At 43.4% G+C, this 17553-nt stretch overlaps 1 protein-coding gene across 2 annotated transcripts in view; it reads right to left on the minus strand.

The window, feature by feature from the left end:
• CASZ1 (castor zinc finger 1) overlaps positions 1–17553 on the minus strand; it is a 623486-nt gene that overhangs the window by 246145 nt on the left and 359788 nt on the right. The gene's annotated exons all lie outside the window — the stretch shown is intronic.

Below are 17553 nucleotides of genomic sequence, written 5' to 3' on the forward strand. Positions count from 1 at the left end.
CTCCCCCCAAAAAAATTATATCAGCTTGCATAGAGAAATCGTTGATTCCAAGTATTTCCAGAGAAAATCACTGATTCCCAGCACTTTCTTCACCATGTTTTGCTTCTCTTTCAGGAGCAGGTCAGGTCTCCCACCATGTTATTCACGTTTTCACCATATTCACGATGGTTTTTAATAGAAAACCGTGAATAACATATGAAAAAGTTATTGGTGGTTTTTCTGTATTGCGGTTCTGTTAATCCCCTATCACAGCGAATATGGAGGGAGAAGTGTACCTCCTTTTTCCCACTGGCCATACCTCTCCCTATGCATCCTAGCATTCGTCTAACTTTCGTCATCGCCTTTTCAACCTGTTTGACCACACATACTATCATACCCAAGTCTTGCTCCTCTTTCGTGCACAAGAGTTCTTCAACCTCAGTCTAAACTGTAATGTTCCCTTGGGTTTTTGCAGTACAAAATGTATGACCTTACATTTCTTAACATTAGATTTTAGCTGTCACATTTCAGACCATTCTTCAAGCTTCGCCAAATCCTTTCTCATGTTATTCACACCAGCCATGTCTATATCAAAACAGGTATATCAAAAACAGAAAACACAGGTTATACCACCCGAGACTAATAAATCAAATATCCATAAAGATAAGGCAAAACACTAATTCTTACAAGGGCTCACAGCACTACATCACAAAGTCAGATTTAAAAAGATGCCCATGACATAGAAAATAATCTGTAGAGATGATAGTGGATAGAATATAGGCAGGGAGAAATTCCAAGAGAAACGAAAAGATATGAGGGACAGAAACAAAAAGAGATTGAAAGATATATAGACAGGAAGTGACAAACTCTGCAAGCAGTATAAGGAGAGTGAGTCAAGAGAACTTTCACCAGCAGAAGAGATAGAGAAGGTAGGAAGAGGTCACCACAGGAAAAAGTGGGCAATCCCAAAAACCTGACTGGCTAGCTGTGCCTCTGGGAGAAGGTTGAGAAGTGCTGGGCTAGAGCTGGAACATCACAATTTTTGTACTCTGAGGAGATCTGTAGGTCAGTCACCTGGTCCTCCCTTCATACTTTCACCAAATTCTACAAGGTGTACTTAGCACCACGGGAGGATGCTTTCGTGCAGGGTAATTTCTCCCACCCTAGACTTTGGGGACAACTCTACCATCCCTATTGCACTGGAAAAGAGATTAGGTTTGTTGCTCCCCCTCCCCGTAAACTCCGTTCATCAGGTAAGTCTCTCTTTATCTGTACCCTTCACCGCCAACTCCAGACTCCGTCCCTTCTTTCTTGCCGTGCCATATGCCTGGAACAGGCTGCCAGAGTCAATATGTCATGCTCCGTCTCTAGCGGTATTCAAATCCAAGCTAAAAGCTCACTTTTTGGAAGCTGCTTTCAACTCTTAACTCACTGTCAGTTACCTTTACCCATCATATATCACATGCCCTAGAGCATATCCTCCAAGACCTCGGCGGGCGTAAGTCTTGGCAGATATGCTCTAGGGCAGTGGTTCCCAACCCTGTCCTGGAGGCCAATCGGGTTTTCAGGATAGCCCTAACGAATATGCATGGAGCAGATTTGCATGCCTGTCACTTCCATTATATGCAAATCTCTCTCATGCATATTTATTAGGGCTAGCCTGAAAACCCAACTGGCCTGGTGGTCCTCCAGGGCAGGGTTGGGAACCACTGCTTTAAGGTATGTGATCTATGAAGAGTGATTGATGATATACCCCTAGGAAAATATTATAAAGTGCTGTGGGCTAGCTGAAAGTGCGAGTTACCTTTACCCATCATATCATTCCTTCTTAGAAACTCCCCAACCCTGAGATGTCCTGTCTGTCTGTTCAAATTAGATTGTAAGCTCTTCTGAGCATGGACCCATCTATTGACTGTTAAATGTACAGTGCTGCATACGCCTTCAGCGCTATAGAAATGATAAATAATAGTAGCACTATTAGAATCCGTGAACTGCAAGGCCTAATAGTGATTATGCACCTCAGACTAAATTTCATCATAACAAGCTGGAGCTATGCACACATCCTAGTTCCTGCTTAAGGTTGTGACAGGCTTCCAATAGTCCTTCCAACATTTTTTCCAAGCCTGCGTTCCCACGAAGGTGAACGAGTGTGTACACTTTGGAATGCAAAAGAGCTATGGTCTTCTGTCTGAAAATCCAGCCAGCATTTGCAGGGCAGGATTAATTCGTCGAGGGCCCTTTGCCCCGCCCCACCCCACCATGCGCCCAGGCGGAATCAGGAAGCTGTGTCAGAGGGAAGCTTTGGGCAAGCAGCACCGCTTGCACAATTACAGTTCCCGTTGCCTTTCTTACCCGCGTTGCTTGCTTGTCTTACTTTCTTTCGATGGGGGGGGGGGGCGCGCGTTGCCAATCGGGGTGGGGCCCGCTTTGGCGATCGATGCTGGAAAAAACAATGTTGATGCCCTCCTTCATCGGGCCCCCCTGACCATTTCGGGCCCTAGGCGCGTGCCTACTTGGCCTATTGGTTAATTCTGCACTGAGCATTTGGTTTCTTTTCACCTCTCTCTATTTAGCAGTCTTATCCGTTCTATCTCTCCTACGATCTCTCTAGTGAAGCCTTTACCCCAATGAGATTTGCTCTAGCTCAGAGGAAGTCTAACCCGTCCTTTGACTAAACCGTGATAGCTGTTATTATTGCAGGGAGCTGAGCTGCTCCTGACGCTCATAGGAACTCTACGAGCATTGGGAGCTGCGCGGCTCCCTGTGCTAATAACCCCTATCGTGGTTTAGTCATAGGAGGGGTAAGTCTGTCCATGGGTGACATGCCAAAATTCTAGAAAAGTGCACATACACCAGCATCTTAAAATTCTTTCTGAGCTGCATACAATATTTTGTTGTACCACCGCTGACTCAAACACTCACCCTACGCCCCAGAGTCCACCTACCCGCTTACTGGTTCACATAGTCCATATTACGCATTTCTGTAGGGCGTAAAATATATTTTTCTTTCTCAAACAATCGGAGCTGGCCTTACCGATACCTTTTATATAATTAAATTTGATCTAAATGGAATCAAAAAACATTGGGGTCCTTTTACTAAGACACACTAGTCGTTTAAACGCGCGCCAACATGTCCATTATATTCTATAGACGTGGATGCTACAACGGCTAGCACGCCTTAGTAAAAGAGGGGGATTCTTATGAATATCTTGCAGTTAATGAGAAGCTCGGTGATGGCCCAGGAGATCATGATGTTTCTCTATTACAAAGCAGCATGGACTGTCTCTAGACCTCCCTCCTCCCATTTGAACCCTTTTTCGTGATCACTTTCACAAATATACACTATCCAAAGCTATGCACTCATCTACCTCCATTCATTCTCATCATTCATGCATGCACACCACTAAGCCCGGGAAAAATCCACAAAGAACACTGAATGTCAACCAAAAAAAAAGAACATAGTAGGTTTATTACAAAAATAAATATTCTAATGTGGTGAAATAGGGATTTTTTATCTGCATTGTCTTTCCTTGTAAACTCTTTAGTTACTATACAAGTGACCTCCTGGCCTCATCAATTTCTGGCAGCTGGGAAGCTCCCCCTTCTGTTAGCCAAGCCTGAATGGGTTAAACTTGAAAGGACGACACAGGGACAAATTTTCCCCGACCCCCAAGCTCTGTTCTCATCTGCACACACTGCAAACACTTTAAAACCATGTGGTCGAGGCTTGTGTGGTTAAGGCAGAGCTTGCAGGAATGGGACAGGGACAGAACTCGTAGAGACAGGATGGGGTTTTGGGATCCCTTGGGGACGGTGAAAATTTGTCCCCCGTGCCATTCTCGTTAAACTGGCTTCAAATGGAGTCTGAATTGACTCCCCCCACTCATTAGCAGCAGTTTAGAAGCTTTCAATAAACAAGAAAACATTTCCACCTCTATCTCAGGAAAATGTAATATTTTTGCCAGTTTAAGCTATGTATATGGGTGTCTCTATACCTTTGTTTCTAGTTCTGTTATAATCTGACTAGTATTAAGGTGTATGTTTTGATTGTAATCTGCTTTGATCTCACAGACTGTTGGAGAGTGGAACATAAAATCCTAGAATCAATAGATAAAATAAATGCCAATGTTCTTTCCGTGTTATTGGTCAGAAAGCCACTGTTCTAGCTTGTAACTCATTTTGTAGCATCAACTCCAGAAACCTAATTGAGAAGCACAGTGGGTTTGTCTGTGTCAGAACTATATCCCACTTCCAAACAGTATCCCGAGGAGAGACTGTTATTAGAGCTTCATGCACACCAAGTACTAAGAGCAGATCGTAATTAAATTGCATTTAAAGTATGATCTCTTTTTGCTAGAAACAACTTAAGACAGGTGATTAGCTAGCCCTGTATCTGACCGACCGAAAATCCTGGTATTCTTTGCATTTGATCTGTAGGTGAGGTTATGGAAATTGTGTGATTACACTGCGCAACAAATTTTAACTTTTTTTTCCTGGAGCAAGAAGAAAATGAGGTTTACTTTATGGAATTTGACCTCCTGTGTATGAAAATGTGTATGAGCTTCAACGTGGGGAAATGCAAGGTCATGCACGTGGGGAAAAAGAACCTGATGTTCACATACAAAATGGGGGGAACACCACTAGGGGTTAGTAACCTGGAGAGAGACCTGGGAGTGATGGTAGACGCAACACTGAAGGCATCGGCGCAATGCGCCACAGCCTCTAGGAAAGCAAACAGAATGCTGGGTATCATTAAGAAGGGTATTACGACCAGGACGAAGGAAGTCATCATGCCGCTGTATCGTGCAATGGTACGGCCGCATCTGGAGTACTGTGTCCAGTACTGGTCGCCGTACCTCAAGAAAGACATGGCGGTACTTGAGGGAGTACAAAGAAGAGCAACCAAACTGATAAAGGGAATGGAAAATCTCCCATATACCGACAGATTGAAGCAGTTGGGACTTTTCTCCCTGGAGAAGCGAAGACTTAGAGGAGACATGATAGAAACCTTCAAGATCCTGAAGGGCATAGAAAAAGTAGACTGGGACAGATTTTTCAAATTAAGGGGCACCACAAGCACAAGGGGGCATTGGGGGAAATTGAAAGGGGACAGGTTTAGAACAAACGCTAGGAAGTACTTTTTCACTCAGAGGGTGGTAGATACATGGAACGCGCTTCCAGAGGCTGTTGTAGACAAGAAAACACTAAATGGTTTCAAATAAGGTTTGGATAGATTCCTAGAAGAAAAAGGGATTGGGGGGTATAGATAGGTATAGACCATTGCTCAGGCAATGGGCCTGATGGGCCGCCGCGGGAGCGGACCGCTGAGCAGGATGGACCTATGGTCTGCCTCAGCGGAGGCAACTTCTTATGTTCTTATGTTCTTAAAATAGCCTCCGTTTTCTCCTATCATGTATAGTTTTTGAGCAAATCGCAAATATTTATAGCATGAGAAGTCTTTATGTAACGCATTGCGCTGATTTAAGAGTTCCTATAAATATTATTTTCTAGAATCATTTTGCTGTTGGAGTGCATTTATAAACGAGATTAGGAGCATCTCTAATTAATGTCCAACAATAGTCAGCCAGCATTGATGAATTCCATCTGCCCTATCGTTTCTCCATTGTAGCAATGTCCTGGTGAAACCTTTCCCCGTGCTCATCACTAACACTACCAAGATTATCGGGGGGGAAAAAAATCCAGATGCGAGTGGAGAAAATTAATTTTTTAGTGGCATGTTTGCATTTGAGATCACAGAATGCTTTAAGCATCGTCTCCACCATTTGGACAAAGTCTGGTGCCTTCCTATTCCCCAGAAAGTTCTCGATTACATTCTTCAATGCTATCCGTGCACTTTTCTCACTTTAGCTTAAAAATCTAATTTGAGGGAAACTGTTTTAATATTTCACAGACTGTTATAACATTTACTCCAAACATTATAATGCTCTTTTGCCAAATATCAGAGGATTATACCGAAAACGTAAGGTCAGTTTTGAATTCAGCGACCCCAAATCACTATAGGACACCTATTACAATTCATGCCCCAAAACCTCTTGCACAGTGTTACCTGAGCTATGCTGTTTTGTACGCTTCCTAGAAACCAAGGGATACTTTGCGAGGCGGGGTATTTACCCAAAGGCAGTTCAACCGGTGAGTGGTAACTTTCAGTTTAGGAGTATGTGCTCAGATCTAGCGGAGGCTTGGACAGTGTTTCGTGCTATGCCTACACTAGAGAATGACATAGGGACAAATGTATCCCCATCCCCGTGGGAGCTCATTATTCTGTCCCCGCAAATTATTTTCCTGTTCCTGCCCCATTCCTGCGTTCCGTCCTCATCTGCATAAGCCACGGGGACGGGATGGAGAAATTGAGTTCCTGCGGGGACGGGGACAAATTTGTTCCATGTCATTCTCTAGCCGACACTTCAAGTTTTCAGAAGATTAACCTTGAGTGGGTGTTATGGATTTCATTTTCCCCATGCTCAGAGCCAGGTGGAAAAGAGGCTTTTAAGGACTTTCTCTTCCTCCTGCCGCTTCTGGGGTGGCGAGAGTAGCAGCAGGTCCAGACAAGAATAAAACAGAGAAAAACCAGACACTCAAACTGCCTCGTCAAAAACAAAGCAGCTTTACCCTTTTAACATCTCTTCACTTTCAGTACAAACTCCAGGCTTGCACGCTTCCATTGGTTGCAGGCCTGCACTACAGAACACTGGTATTTTGCAAGTTCTTGGTACACAGCAGACACCAAAGTGAGATGAGAGTAAGCCACTGTTATACTAAGAATAATGAACAAAGAATGTTATAATGCCTCTGTATCGCTCCATGGTGCGACTTCACCTGGAGTATTGCATTCAGTTCTGGTCGCCTTATCTCAAGAAAGCTATAGCGGCACTAGAAAAGGTTCAAAGAAGAGCGACCAAAATGATAAAGGGCATGGAACGCCTCTCGTATGAGGAAAGACTAAAAAGGTTAGGGCTCTTCAACTTGGATAAGCGATGGCTAAGGGGAAATATGATTGAAGTCTACAAAATACTGATTGGAGTAGAACGGGTACAAGTGGATCGATTTTTCATTCCGTCAAAAATTTCAAAGACTAAGGGGACACTTGATAAAGTTACAGAGAAATACTTTTAAAACCAATAGGAGGAAATATTTTTTCATTCAGAGAATAGTTAAGCTCTGGAACGCTGGTTTTAAGAAAGGTTTATTAATAATAATAATAACAGTTTATATACCGCAATACCGTGAAGTTCTATGCGGTTTACAAAAGATTAAGAGAAGATACAAAATGATTGAACATAAGAGAGGTGAACGAGAGAGGGCAAAAGGTCTAGAAAACTGATATTGAGGAGAGGGAGATGTACGGGTCAGTTGTCTAGATACAACAGGGACAGGTATGTTTTTACCTGTTCCTGTTGGGTTTAGGTTTAGGCAATTTCCTGGAGGAAAAGTCCATAGTCTCTTATTGAGAAAGACATGGGGGAAGCCACTGCTTGCCCTGGATCGGTAGCATGGAATGTTGCTACTCTTTGGGTTTTTGCCAGGTACTAGTGACCTAGGGACAGGCTACTGGGCTATATGGACCACTGGTCTGACCCAGTAAGGCTATTCATATGTACAGATGCAGGACCACTTTTAAGGAACAGTCACCGAGGTGCCTCATTCAAAAGGCACCACCTGGAACCCCAAATGCATTTAAACTGAGAGAGCTGCATGGTCCTCTGCCAACTCCACTTGTCCCCTCCGTCTCAAGAATGCTCAACTTTGAAGCACTACGTGGGGGCAACATGGCTGAGTTGGACAGGTGCCACTAGCCTCCCGCCAGAGTAGTACACACCCCAGAGCCAGCCCTAACAAGATACACAGAAGATAGAATATGTACAACGAAAGCAAGGAAGACAACCTGAAGGAACACGACAGATACTAAGACGACACAGAAACATTACAAGATCTTTGCATTACATGCATCAAATAACAAATCCATTAAAAGGAAACAAGGCCAGGTCACATACAAATACACAATACAAAAGGGTTAACCTATAAACACAACACATAAGGTGTAATGATGTGCACAAGGTTCATTTGACGTTTTAGTCTGATTTTTGGACTTTCTCTTGGTTTCTTTCACGCATTCATTTTAGAAAAGGAATAGCTTTTTTGCCCCATTTCTAGTTTCAAAACAGATGAATCTAGCCCCAAGCTCATTACCCTCAGAGTTGTCCGTAGTGGACCTCATCTGTAACAAATAAATATTTCATCCTTACAGGGCATCATAAAGAAATTAAAATGCAGAGGCCCAACTAGATATTTGTGGGTTTTCATTTCTTCTTCCCTAACCCCTCAAGCGTGCCTCCCCTCACTTTGGAGCTTTTTAAGGGAGAGATGCAGTTGGTACTGGTGGGTTTGGGGTCTGACTTCATCCAATTACAGACCACACTCTCTCTGAAGGAGGGGTTCTCAACTCAGTCCTCGGGCCTATCCCATATACTCCTTCTCGTCTTTTGCGGTCCTTGGATGGCCATCGTCTCTCTCTCCCTGCTCCAAAGAAAGCCCACTATAAGACTATACAAAATTCTGCTTTCTTCTTTCAGGTGTCAAAATTTTGGTATGCCTTACCTGCCTATATCCAATCTGAAATCTCATTTCATCAATTTAAATGTCATCACAGTTTTTTGTTTTTTTTTAATTTCTTTCTGCTTAGGGGTCATGAGCAGATTGGCATCCGGGATGTTCTTGGATCTGGATTACGACTAGCAGCGGTATCTCCAATATTCTCCCTCCCTTCCTGAATTATATGAACCCTACTATTAAGAGGTGTGTATGTTTTCACTTCTTTCCTGTTTTAAATTTTGTAGTTCTTTTCTTGTTTTGTTTTGGGGGTTTTTTTTTTAAATTTCTTGTAAACTGCATTGATCTGACTTCAAAAAATGCAGTATAGCAAGTTTTAGAATAAACAATAAACATGCCCAGCCAGTGAGGTTTTCAAGAATGTTGTCCACAATGAATATGCATGCCCTACTTCCATTGTATGCAAATCTATCTCATGCATATTCACTGCAGTTATCTTGAAAACCTGACTGGGTGTATCTCAAGGACTAGGTTGGGAATCACTGTTCAAATGCAGTGTTTCCCAAGTCGGTCCCGGAGTATATAAGAATAGCCTTACTGGGTCAGACCAATGGTCCATTAAGCCCAGTAGCCTATTCCCACAATGGGCAATCCAGGTCACTAGTACCTGGCCAAAACCCAAGGTGTAGCAATATTTCATTATACTGATCCAGGGCAAGCAGTGGCTTCCCCCATAACAGACTATGGACTTTTCCTCCAGAAATTGTCAAAGCCTTTCTTAAAACCCTTAGTCTTTTTAATTTTTGACAGTCAGGCTTTCAGGATATCCACAATGAATATACATGAAATTAATTTGCATAAATTGCCTTTATTATATGCAGATCTTTTTCATGCATATGGTTTCTGATGGAAAAGGAAACTCATTCATACATGGGAGGGCCTTCACAGGCCCTCTTCACTTAAACCTCATCAGTGGCCTAGTAAGTGGGGTCCAGGGGGGGGGGTCCACCCCGGGTGTTGTCTTGATAGGAGCACCCCTCCTCCTTTCCACCCCCCAGATTCCTTCCTGACACCCCCCTGGCACACATATGCACCCCTTCCCTTCCCTCGTATCTTTTTCATTTTCCCTGGGCGAGCAGCATTACGAACTTGCTGCCCGTGTCAGTGTCGCCTGTCTCTGACGTCACTTCCTGGTCCCGCACCTAGGAAGTGACATCAGAGGGATAGCCGATATGATGCAGGCAGCAAGTTTATAATGTTGCTCGCGTCTGGAAAATTAGAAAGGTATGGGGGAAGGGAAAGGGACACGCATGCAGCAGGTGTGGTGGGGAAGGGGGCGCCATTCACCCTCACAATACCACTGAATCTCATTGCCTCAGGTAAATACTGTGAGCCTCTGGGGCAGGCAAACAGCTATTGTACCTAAATGTAATTTGTTTTGAGCTACACCTGAAAAGGGTACAAGCTAAATCCCAAATCTTTCCCTTCCCTTCACTGGCGATATTTAGTTGGGGAGAGGGGTTGGGAACAGGGCTATGAGTTCATGCTAAATCATATGCCACGCATGCTGGCTGCAGAGATGCCACGTTACCTAGTTCCAGGCTGGAGATTTGTGGCCAGTTCTGGTCTTGAACTTACATCCCAATGCAGTGTGGGATTTGTAGTGCCTGATCTTGTCCATTGACATCAGTACCCCAAGGATGGGGTGGTCAAAAATCCAGAACTATCCTGAGTGCTCCAGCCTGAAACTGGATAATTTGGCATCTCTATGACTGCTACTGGGTCTACCACTGTTTCCAACCTCTGCTTTACAGAACAGCAAGAGCTAAGGAGCTGGAGTTCTGCACAGGAATTCTTGTTTAAGTGCAGCTTTCTGTCTGTCTGTCCTCGGCAATTTCAGATCAGGATACTTTTCAGGCTGCCATTAAATAGATTTAAATCGGCTGAAGAATGTTTATTATTATAATCTAATTGGCATGAACATCTTTTTCTAAACTTTTTTTCTCACATTTCTGTAGTAAGTTGTTGCATGAAAGCAGGAAAAGCAAATCCGAAAATATTCCTTGTAAATAGCGAAATGCACTCTGCGCCCCCCACCCTTCTCCCTCAAATAGAAAGCAGAGGGAATGAAGAGGAAGAAAGGTTTTATGCAAACAATAGATCAATGGATCCCGCCCCTTGGAACAAAAACAAACACCACCATCACCACAAATTAGAAAATGTTTTGCTTCACTTCATCTAAACAGGCTGACAATTTTTTTTTTGGGTTGTTGCCACGGTGACATGATAACACAGCTTTTCGCCTGTTGAAGAACAATCAATTAAGTTAATGCCTCCGAGCAGGAGCTGTTTACTCTTCTAGTTGCCATCTCTCTCTTTCTCGTTTTCTTAAATAAAAAAAAGGTATTTATGCCACGTTCCTCCTTTATGTCTCCCGTCCCCAGCACTTTTACTCAACAATAAAATAATCCCAGTGATTCCAATTTTAAAAAAAGTCCCGGGAACTGCCAAGCAGCAAGAGACAGTAAGACGCTGGTGATAAAGTTCTATCTCTGTTCCTCTTCTTCCTTGGCCCCTTTCTTTCCTTGGAGGACAACTGTTGATCTAATCAACTGGTACTTGCCAATTTCTGGGTGGAGTCCTGCATGTGTAGAGCTGGTCAAAGGAGATACCCAGGTGTTTTGCTGCATCCTACCAGGTAAATACTTCCACTAAAAGCAACGAGTAAGGAGGACAGATTGAGCCATCTGGGTTTTACTTTCATTGCCTGGAGTAAAACCCGGATGTCTCAATCCGGCCTCCTTTTTCTGGAGTCATAGGGTAACCCTACCAGCAGGGAATGGGAAGCATGTGCCTGAAGTTTTCACAATCCGGTTTGCATTTCCGCTCTCCTTTGCAACTGGACTTGATAACAATATTGCACTGCGCGCCGGAAATCCGATACTAGAAAGTCTAATCCAATAAATTAAGCCGACAAAGACGTAAAGTAAAACCTTCCTACTAGGGAAAAGAAAATAAGATTTACATTTGCCGAAAAACTGGAAGCCGCAGAAAGAGGCAAGGAGCAGAGAGGTGGAGCTGGAGAGTGGTTATTGGGATTATAGGAATTTTTCTGTCGACCAGTTCCATGGTCTTTTCATCGATCAGACTTTTTTGTGAATAGGGGTAGCTAACAGAACAGCAAGCGCAGGAAATTGCAAAACTGAAGTGTTAGAGCAGTGGTCTCAAATTTGTGGCCCGGGGACCACGTGCAACCCGCCAGGTACTATTTGAGGCCCTCGGTATGTTTATCAATCACAAAAGTAAAATAAAACAGTTTCTTGATCGCAAGTCTCTTTAGCTATAAATTACAATATTATTATTAAGACTTCGCCAAAAGGAAAGATTTATAAACTATAAAGAGTTTTACCTCATGCTATTTTTTTCTGAGGCCCTCCAAGTACCTACAAATCCAAAATGTGGCCCTGCAAAGGGTTTGCGTTTATTAAGGTAGGGTTACCCTATGGCTCCAGAAAAAGGAGGACGGATTGAGATGGCTCAATCTGTACGCCTTACTCATTGCTTTTAGTAGAAGTAAAACCTGGATGTCTCAACCATCCTCTTTTTTTCTGGAGCCATATGGTTACCCTATATTAAGGGGGTGAGGGGAATCGGAAGGTAGGTGAATCTGTATAGTTGACGTTGCTAAGTTCTGTGAGCTGTAAAGGAGCAGGTAACAGAGAACCAGTGAGTTAAACCAGCGCAAGTGAATTAAGGGGCTGAAGATATGGATGTAGCTAGGAGTGATGGGGGATGCTGGTAGGCCTTTTAAGCAGTGCCGGAGGGTTGTACAAGGGGATCTAATGGATTCCGTGTATTATGAAAAAGACGAACAAGGGGAGGGGATGGGAAATGGGATTAGGATTTGGAAAGGGCAGCAGTGCTGGAAAGTTGCAGGAGAGGTGTTTGGAAGGCTATGATAGAGTTGGAAAGTCAGAGGGTTGATGCTGGAGAATGCCTGTGGAATTTTAGGTGTTTTAAAGAAATAAGTGTTAGACCAGACCACAAAGTAAAAACAACCCCTGGCCTTTAACCAAAGACATCCTACATAAGACTGGTGGATGACTGCACTCTCTGCTTAGCCTAGGAATGGCACAGCATGACACGCTCTCATTAAAGCAAATTATTTGTCTGTTTTCTCTGGTCTAATGTCATTATTATCCCTGTCTAGCCAAAGATAAGCCCTACCGCTATTTATTTTTACTTTTAACCCTACAAATCAGGGACGCCACTTTCTGGACTAAGGTGATGCTTCAGCAGAGCCCCCATGGCTGGGGAGGGCTTTGATGGCTGAAATGGTTAAGATAGTCTGGGGTGAGAGCTTTGATGGAAACGCCAGTAGACAGAACCTAAGCACACTACCAGGCAGGACTCTGGATCTCTGGCCCAGAAATATCTAAGAAAAAGGACAATTTTAATTAAATGATTGATTTTTATGGAGCATGTAGGGTTGGGCAGACTGGATGGACCATTCGGGTCTTTATCTTCTGTCATTTACTATGTTCTTCTGCCAAAACAACAAGCTTTAAGATTTCTGCCAAGCATTAGAGGCTGCTCTTTGCATATCATATAGCCTTCACGTGTTAAGAACATAAGAATTCGCCGCTGTTGGGTCAGACCAGTGGTCCGTCGCGCCCAGCAGTCCGCTCACGCGGCGGCCCTTGGTCAAAGACCAGCGCCCTAACTGAGACTAGCCCTACCTGCGTACGTTCTGGTTCAACAGGAACTTGTCTAACTTTGTCTTGAATCCCTGGAGGGTGTTTTCCCCTATGACAGACTCCGGAAGAACGTTCCAGTTATCTACCACTCTCTGAGTAAAGAAGAACTTCCTAACGCTCGTACAGAATCTATCCCCTTTGAACTTTAGAGAGTGCCCTCTCGTTCTCCCTACCTTGGAGAGGGTGAACAACCTGTCCTTATCTACTAAGTCTATTCCCTTCGGTACCTTGAATGTTTCGATCATGTCCCCTCTCAATCTCCTCTTTTCAAGGGAGAAGAGGCCCAGTTTCTCCAGTCTTTCACTGTACTCCTCCAGCCCCTTAACCATCTTAGTCGCTCTTCTCTGGACCCTTTCGAGTAGTACCGTGTCCTTCTTCGTGTACGGCGACCAGTGCTGGACGAAGTACTCCAAGTGAGGGCACACCATGGCCCGGTACAGCGGCATGATAACCTTCTCCGATCTGTTTCCCTTCTTTATCATTCCTAGCATTCTGTTCGCCCTTTTTGCCGCCGCCGCACATTGCGTGGACGGCTTCATCGACAGAGGCAGTTCATTACTTTTACCAGAATTTCTCAGTAATGAGTTTGATCACTTCCTATTTCCTTCACTAATACACAGCCTCATGGCTATTGAGGTCAGGAAGGAGGAAAACCAGCATTTTCCTGTTTCTTCAGCTCCAGCAACTCTAATCCTAGCACATTTCTGAATTCTAATCGATCATTGCTGTTTCCATTATTCTTAAAATGATGTTTAGATCTTCCCCCCCCCCAAAAAAAGAAAGTAACAATAAGTTGAAAGAGAAGGTAGAGACTGACCACTGTGACCAGGCATTATGGAGGTAACTTGTAACAGGTCACTTGTATGTGAAGTCCACTAGAGGCCTATTTTAAGCATAGTTTATAAAGACACATAGGCATCTACATATCTTTATAAAATCCTACAGAAATAGTCCCTATATTGAAGGTGCAGACATTTACGTCTCTTCCAGAGCAGATATAAATGTTAGCATGTTCATAAGTATTTTATTAAAATATGTAAGCTGTGATTCCACCCATGCCCTGCCCAAACTCCTCACCCGAATATGCCCTACTGTAAAGTCGCAAGCAGGCATGTCCCTGAATGCACCAGGTGTACTTTTAAGCATGAGATAATTAATAATGATACATTTTATGCAGATATATTGGCATATGCACACAAAAATATTCTTTAGAAAATTACCTTCTCTATGGAAAATAGTTTTGCAAATAAAAACTATCAATCTAGATGCAAAACTGAAAGATCAGATCCATATATAAATGAGAGTACATTGCTTTTTCTCTTGGGGAAATTTGGTGCCAAAGTGTTGGAAACAGGGGTGGGGTGAGAGCAGACCTGCCAGAGAAGAGCTGTAACCAAGCTTCAGAACCGTGAAAGGAAAGAATCGCAAGGGTTCCATTCAGTTTTCCAGGCATGGTGCCCTGAAGTGACCTACACTCTGCTTAGCTGTGTTCCCGCTTTCAGGGCCACTGCCTGCCGCTCATGAACAATGATTGAGGTGGGCTTTGAAGTCAGAAAAAGAAGCCGAAATGTGAACAAGGATTTTTTTTTTTTGGTTGGGGGGGGGGGGAAGAAGGGAAGTTGGAGAGGTAGAGGATGGAAGAGGGGGAAAGACAGGGGGTTTGAAAGGACAAAAAAGTGGCTCACAGCTGGGAATTCAAAACTGAAAAGACAAAAAGAAAAACAAACAGTTTTCGAGCAGGGCACATGCTGCTTGTGTCTGAGTGCCCCCGTGGACCGCCAGCGCTTGAAGCAGGCAACCTTTTCTGTGGATGTGAAGATGGATGGACAAGAATGGCCTGCTTAACCCTTGCCATGTTTCATAAGAACTATTTACATAACAGTGCCAAGCCACTGGTCACCCCTGACACCTTTAGGCCTGATTCAGTACGGGATCTTTAAAAATGTTAAAGAGATTTTAGTAAAGTGCTTCCTAATCTTCTTTCTTCCTCCTCTAGCATAATTTTTTGTAGGGTTTTTTTTTTTTACTGGAATTGATTGCTGTACTTTACAAACTGTGTTTTACAGTAAACTGCTTAGATTTGCAGTATATCAAATCAATAAAACTGAATTAAACTAAGATAAAATATATTTTGCTTGTTTTTAAACAAGCGGCTCATCCTGGCTTAGGTGCTACTGTAAATAGTGCATGCATTTAAAATAGTATTTTTTGGCACATAAGTGGTGAGCAATAATTCAAATTTAGGCATGAAAAGATTTACATTTTGAATGATTTCTGTGCTGAAGTCTTTTGAATATAGCAGAATGGTTGAAGTAGCAAACTGGGAAATGGGAACATTATGGTTCAAGTCCTGCTGTGGCCCCCATTGGACAACTCACTTCACCCTCCATTCCTTCATATACAAAACTAGGGAATACTTGGAGGACTTGAATGTAATGTATCTTAAGCTACTACTGACAAGACATGAGCTAAATCCATAAAAACTATGGGCCAGATTCTATAGTTAAGCTCTGGAATGCATTGTCAGAGGTTGTGGTAAGAGCAGATAGCGTAGCTGGTTTTAAGAAAGGCTTGGACAATTTCCTGGAGAAAAAGTCCATAGTCTGTTATTGAGAAAGACATGGGGGGGAAAGCCACTGTTTGCCCTGGATCGGTAGCATGGAATGTTGCTACTCTTTGGGGTTCCGGAATCTTTTGTTACACTTTGGGATTCCGGAATTTTGCTGTTCATTAGGATTCTGAATGGAATGTTGCTACTCTTTGGGTTTTGGCTAGGTGCTAGTGACCTGGGTTGGCCACCGTGAGGACGGGCCACTGGGCTAGATGAACTATTGGTCTGACCCAGTAAGGCTATTCTAATGTTCTAAAAAGGATAGATGCCTATTGCATGTCAATTACACTTAGGTGCCCATTACAAAATGATGATGTTCCCAAATGGACTTTATTTGAAAGTATCAAAGTTCCAAAGGTACACTAAAATCATCCACATAAAATAATTCCATCCACATAAAAGTAAATCATCCACATAAGAGCCTTAAAGGACCTAGTCTGCTAGGGATACAGGACCTAACACGGTCCGCGTTTCGACAAAAAGTCTTCTTCAGGGGTCCCTGGGGGTCCTATAAAGGTGAGTACGTGGGAAACAATTGTGTGGTGAACTGGAAGTAAATGTTAGCATGTCTCACTTCCTGCTCACCACACAATTGTTTCCCACGTACTCACCTTTATAGGACCCCCAGGGACCCCTGAAGAAGACTTTTTGTCGAAACGCGGACCGTGTTGGGTCCTGTATCCCTAGCGGACTAGGTCCTTTAAGGCTCTTATGTAGATGATTTACTTTTATGTGGATGGAATTATTTTATGTGGATGATTTTACTGTACCTTTAGAACTTTGATACTTTCAAATAAAGTCCATTTGGGAACATCGTCACTCCACAGAGTTTTTTTGGTTTTCTCTGGATTTTCTTCTTTGTGGATATTTTGGGGTCAATTCCTTTTGTTGTTTGCCCATTACAGAATCGCACTTAGCAGTGCCTACCTTAAAACTCAGGCACCTCTAACGTAGGCCAGGGTTTTAAAGGCCTAAATTATAGGTGCCATAGAATTGCGTCTAAGTCTTTCTCCTCCCTTATACAGGCCTACTTTGGTGCTAGGCGTCAATAGGCCTAAGAAGATAGCCGCCTATCTCCCAATTACATTTTATTTTTTTCAATTATGAGCTTGTTAAAGTTCATTATTGAAGCCAATTTACTGATTAACACCCCTTCTTTTTTTTTCTACAAAGCCGCAAGGCAAAAGCTCCGAAGCCCTCTAAGTCCCTAAGGGCTTCAGGGCAGTTACTACAGTGGCCCACTTCATCGGGCTTTGTAAAAGAGGAGGCAAGTGAGGCGCCTAGCTTTAGGTACCTTTTATAGAATTTCCCCCATAAATCCTCGTCTGCCACATTAGTTTCCTGTGATGCTCTTCATCGATCCCTTGTCCGTCCATTCATCTCCTCATATGTTAACAGACCAGTCACAAAGACTCCCCCACATACAGCACTATGGCCCTCTTTTGCTAAGGGCTCCTTTTACTAAGGGGCGCTAGCGTTTTTAGCGCACGCAGGAAATCACCGCACGCTACACCGCGCACTACGCTTCTAGAACTAAAGCCAGCTCAACACTGGCGTTAAGGTCTAGCGCGGGCAGCAATGTAGCGTGCGCTATTCCGCACGTTAAAGCCCTAATGCGGCTTAGTAAAAGGAGCCCTA

Source organism: Geotrypetes seraphini, chromosome 15 (assembly GCF_902459505.1).
Source record: "Geotrypetes seraphini chromosome 15, aGeoSer1.1, whole genome shotgun sequence".
NCBI classification, from domain to species: domain Eukaryota; kingdom Metazoa; phylum Chordata; class Amphibia; order Gymnophiona; family Dermophiidae; genus Geotrypetes; species Geotrypetes seraphini.